The following is a 6,154-nucleotide window of genomic DNA, read 5'->3' on the forward strand; positions in this document are numbered from 1 at the left end:
AACTTCACCGGAAAACGGACAGTTTGACGAGTCCAAACATGAAACGCACCGAAAACAGTTCGTTGGTTCGAGAAGGGGTGGTTCCCAGCCGACCGACGAGCTGGGTTTGGTACGTTTCCGTTGTTTGACACGTCATTACACCGTCTCCGTTAACTCGAAACTAAGAAACTTCACGAAACTTCACTCACTGATCATCTGTCCAGATGGCCATCGGATAACCATCCATCCAGATGATCTGATTATCATGACACTTGTTTGATTTATAGGATACTATGATCACAACACTTGAAACTTTATAAGTTCACAAATACCCACTGTTCGAATGGCCATCCGTTCGAGTGGTCATCCGACCGGATGACCACCCGTCCGGATGACCATCCGCCCAGGTATACAGTCAGACACTTTTACTCGATTTTCGCACCGTTCGACACTCTGTTCCCAACGGGGTCAGCTCTTAGAGGACTTATGCTCTGTTCCCCGCACGAAGGCTGATCCAGCGCTCCCTTTGATCCAATTTAAGCAGTGTTTGGATGTTAGCACCTGCTATGAGTATACTCGATCCTTTTTTATTTTAAACACTTTTGGGATGCAACATGTATTCTATTATCAAGACACTTGACACTTGAAACTTATTTGACACTTACTCTATCCTCGTTAAACATGAAACTTGAAACTTGATACTTGAGACTTTTCTGCTATGTGAACGTTTAATCCTTGTGTGCAGTTCTGCCTTAACAATGGTAGCGCTATAGGGGTAATGCGCCTCCCCGTTAGTCTTTGGCGTATTGGTAGGATGAGACATTTAACCTCCCGTCAGTCTTTGGGAAAGGCATTTAACGCATTGGAAACTTGGGCTATCACTTGGACTGCATAAACTAGCATGGTGAAGCTTTTTATATGTTTACATGATGGATGTGAGTTTTTAAACTATTATGCTACGTATTCAAACTTGTATACTCGCCAACATTTTTGTTGATAGTATTTTCATACATGTTTTAGGTTGATAGTAGCTAAGGAAATCAAGAAACAAGCTAGGATGATGCTTAGAAACTCATCTTAGATAATTCAGAAAACTTGAACAATATTCAATGTTGATGTCATTTGATACTTTTATGGTTATGTATCGTGATTGATGTTTTAGACTATTTTATTGAAACTTGATTAATCTATTATCGAAACAATTAGTGTTGTGGAAACTCTTGAGCAATCTAATTCGCTTAGTGCCGTGCGCCGATGTTTCTGCCATCGGTTGGGGTGTGACTGATGTGTGTAAAATGCAACATATAAATTACATCAAATGAGGCATAAAACTAACCCTTTTTAAGTACTAATGTTGGAAAAAGTGTATTTTTGTCTTCCTTTTGTATTTGTAGGATTAAATGAGCTCAAATTAACAAAAGAAGCAAAAAAGACAGCTAAATCTAACATAAATACAAGAAAAGGAACAAAAGTGGATTGCCCAACCCCTTGAAAGCAACCTCCCAAGCAAAACAGAGAAGACAGAAGACTGAACACGCCCCGTGCTCAGCGAGCACGGGGCCGTGCCCAAGAAGCAGCAGAAAAGACAAACCTGTAGAAGCTTCTATTGCTCACCACGGGGGCGTGGTCAAAGTAAAGCAGGCGCATTAATTGTAATTGCGAATTACAATTAATGAGGAGAGATAGTGTCAGACGGGCACGGGGCCGTGCCCAGCGGACACGGGGCCATGCCCAGACTTCTGTTCAGCCTATAAATAGGAGTACTTGGAGCCGTTGCAACTCATCCCTTGGCACACCACCTCTCTCACACTTCATCCACCACCCACCACCATCACAACACCATCATCCACCACCATCATCCATTGTCCATCATAGAGTGTGTGAGTCGTCTCGGGATCCAAGATTGATCGTAAGAGTTCTTGACAATCAAGGCCATGTTTGCCTAAGTCTCTTACATCACTTGGTGAAGACAAGTGTTTAGTATAATACTTTTTATTTTTAATCTTTTGCACTTCTTAATTGGTTTTGTATTAATGACTTTAATAACTAGTTTCTTATGTTGAAGGTGATTCTTCCTTATCGTTTGTGCGTGGTGTCTTGGCATTATTTTACTGTCTATATAAAATAAAAGATTTTCACCATTCATATCTCCACGGTCTATATGGAGGTATGTTGGCTACCTGGTCGGGGGCTAAGGGAACGGTTTGGTAAGGGTTTTCCCCTTGTTCAGCGTCTAGAGGTCCTGCAAGGGACCTAGGTCAAATTTAGTAGGACCTCCTTCAAACTCTTTGATCCCCTCATAAGTTAACTACTATTAATACTATAACTCGGCTATTTAGGACTGTATCCCTGCTGACTCAGACTACTTAGTCGAGGGTAACGTCACCTCCAAAAGAGGGGCCTACCATATCTTGCATTAATAACTTAATTAATTATCTTTCAATAATCCGACCCTTTAGGATTGTATTCTTGCTGACTCAAACTACTGGGTTGAGAGTAACGTCGCCTTCAAAAGAGGGGCCTACTACAATAACTAAGATAATCTCTTAAACAAGTGCAAAAGTGCGAAAATAATCAAAGGTTATACTAACACACGAGTCGGATCCAAGTGATTCATCTTGTCTATCTGTTTTTATTTTTATTTTATTTTTCAGCATTTAGTTAATTTTTTTTTTAGTTTACAAATCTTTTTCTAACATTTTGATTTGATTAGACGTTGAGGATAAACCGGTACTAAAAGCTCTTGTGTCCTTGGACGACCTCGGTATCTTACCAACACCATACTACGTCCACGATGGGTGCACTTGCCCATATGTGTGTTTAGTGTTAGTAAATATCGTGTTTTATAAATTTAAAACTTGGCTAAAGTGTAAAAAGGGCTTAAAATATATACCTAAAACATATACACACTAGCACGCATCAAGTTTTTGGCGCCGTTGTCGGGGACACAAGGATTTTAAGAAAGTTAGGAATCAATGGCCTAATCATTTTTTTATTTTTTAGGATTTTCTTAGTTTTTCAGCTTCTGCAGAGCTCTGCACGGGCCGTGCCTGCTGAACACGCCCCCGTGCTCAAACATTGGAACTGGCAATCCTGTTTTAAGTCAGACAGTAAGCTGAACATGGGGCCGTGTCCACTCAACACGCCCTCGTGCCCAAGATTCAGTTACTGAAAACAGAACCGTAAGATCCCGACGGTTGGTAATTTCTGACACAAAAATGAGTGATAATGATCTTTTTTACTTTTGGCACTCTTATGGTACGTGGTGTCAATTATGTGGAGGCAAACATAAAGAATTAGAATGTTACTTTCTAAATTATAAGCCCCACTATATAGACCCACCGTCTCCTTATAACCTTAAGAGGGGCGAAAGTAAAAATAATCACGATCTCTCCCTCGAGTGCGCCCAACCAGATATTCTAGGAGAAATGCTCCTTGACGAGTTATTTCAACTAGAAAATCTAGTTCTAAATTGGTTAAAAGAGCTTAGGAAGGATTTCATTGATCCATCCCAAGACGATGACCAAGAAGAAATGTTGGGGTCGCATGAAAACAACCTCGTTGTTCCCAATCCTACCTTCGTACCTCGGTGCATACATAGACCTGAGCGATTCGGCATGTACCTTCTTTAACGAGAGCCCGGAAAAGGGTTGGACTTGTCCACCTAAAATAAACATAGGAATTACCCTCACCGACAACCTCTTGCGTTCTCGTCTTAGTCTAGGACAATTAAGGTATCTTAGGCACTTTGGGGTTGTTCCATCCAGTAAGGAACCACCCGATCCGAATAGATTCCTTAGAAATAGACGAACTTCATAATCAGCCCCTCGACACAGGGCCGTGTCCAGCCAACACGTCCCGTGTCCACCAAAAGATTCCCTTCTGACTTTTACGTTAGAATATGGACAAACTGTGTCAGGATTCTATCTGCACACGGGGCCGTGTCCAGCCGACACGGGGCCGTTTCCAGCCGACACGGGGCCGTGTCCAGCACGCTGTCGTTTTCTATAAATGAAGCCAAGAATTCTGCACATTTGGACCATCTAGGAACAGAGATTTGAAGGAATCTTCTCTCAACTATCCTAGGTATGTTCTAAAAAAAGTTTCCAACAACCCTCTTGTACTTTCCTCTTTTATCCATTTCCTCTTCTTCATCTTTCTCCAAAAACCTCCATTAAAGCTTGAAAATTCAAGCTTTATGGCAAGAAATATTGAGTTTTGTTCAAGGAATCTTGTTAAAAATAAGTTGTATAACATCGTTTTAAGTTACTATTGATCAAAAAGGCTTCACAAGTTAGATAAATAACTTAAAACTTCAAGATTCCTTGTTTCAAAATTCTGCAGAAAGGTGAACACGGGGCCGTGCTCACTGAGCACGGGGCCGTGTCCAAGATACTGTTTCATTAAAATAAGCTGTTTTCGGTTTATTTTCACAGAATGTCAAGTGAAAACAGTGAAACATCGTCAGTGCATTCAAGAAACAGTAGAAGTGGAAGAAGGCCTTCCATTGAAGCTACCCTTGTACACTACGTCATGGCACTACGGGAAGCAATCGATGAAATGACTTCGGTAGAGGAGATCCTAATAGACCGTATAAATTATCTTACGGTGGGGCTGGAAAATAGTTTTCAAGAAATTAACCTCTTGCACCAGAGGTTAAATATTCTTGTAACACCTCCCATGGATCCCATCCTCCCTCAAGAGGATTGGAACCTAGCACTTGGAGTCAACAATCCTACCGGATGGGATGATATTCCAGCAGAGCCTCCTCTTGAAGATCTGCAAGAAGTCCCGGTGGAAGTCGCACCTCCTCAAACCGATGCCAACGAGCCCTCCTTTCTCCTCCCAAGGGAGATAGAGGAATGGCTCTCCGACATATGAGGAGTCCATAACCGGAGAAAGGAGTTCTATGAAGCCACATTCAACCGAGACTACTACCTTCTCGGAAATTTTGCTAATTAAAATAACTTGTAGGCTAGGGCTCCTTAGGTTTAAGCTTCTTGTGCTTACTTATCTAACTTACTAGTATTTTAGGACTATGTAATTCTCTCTATGGTTTTAATGAAATGATTATTTCAAGGTTTGGATGATGTTGGAATAAATAAAACACACTCGGGATGGTCAAGGATAACAAGGGAAACGAGAAACATGGCCCATGCACGAAAACAGGGCCATCCGACAACAATTTCTCAATTACAGTAAGCTCAGCACAGGCCGTGCCCAGCCAACATGGCCCCGTGCTGAACATCCTGCAGAGAAATGCCCAATTCAGGTAACTGGACACGGGCCGTGTTCACTGAACACGCCCCTGTGTCCAGGCTTTTGTTTCTTTTCTTCAAATTTCGTTACTGGCACCTGAACACGGGGCCGTGCCCGGTCACCATGGGGCCGTATCCAGACTGCCAGTAACATAAAATTTTGCTTTTTAACACCATTTTACACATTCAATCAACCTAAAAATTTATTTTTGGGACACATTGAGAACAATGTGTAATTTAAGTGTGGGGGGATGCTAAAACCTTGAATTTTGCAAGTCCTAATAACAAGCCTTACACAAAACTCTATTGGGACCGCTAATCACCCCAAATTTTTCAAAAATTTTCATTTTTTTACTTGTCTAAGTTTAAGTTGGGAATTCTATTTTTAACAAGGTTATATTTTTACAAATTTACAACTGATAGCGTCGTGATAAAAAGAACCAACATAAGAAAATTATGAAACGGCATGACAAGCTTAGTTAAAATTTGATTATATACACTTGATCACATAAAACCCCATTCCCACAAAAGTGAGTTTTGAGCCTTTATAGAGCATACAAATACACATCTTTACAACTAAATGCTCATTTTACGTTTCTTGTGTAAATAGCCGCTTGGTTCTTACGACTCTAGAACTTGCCACGACAATACATTCCCGGTCCTTACCAACTTAAACCCAAGTAAGTAAATGATGGAGGCATTAGGACTAACCCTTTTTCTTTCAACACCATTATTTTTATTTTCCTTTTCACCTACCCAAAAATTCCCCCTAGTTAACCCCTTTGGGCCTAAACCTTTTCATTTCTTAACCCAAAACCCTTTTTACCCACCAAAAAAACCCTTTTTATTTTTACCTTTTATTTTAGTAATAAGCTTGGTTTTCGTATGACTAAAAATAAAAAAAAAATTTACAATGA

The sequence above is a fragment of the Helianthus annuus genome, chromosome 8 (assembly GCF_002127325.2).
Source record: "Helianthus annuus cultivar XRQ/B chromosome 8, HanXRQr2.0-SUNRISE, whole genome shotgun sequence".
In the NCBI taxonomy this organism is placed as follows: domain Eukaryota; kingdom Viridiplantae; phylum Streptophyta; class Magnoliopsida; order Asterales; family Asteraceae; genus Helianthus; species Helianthus annuus.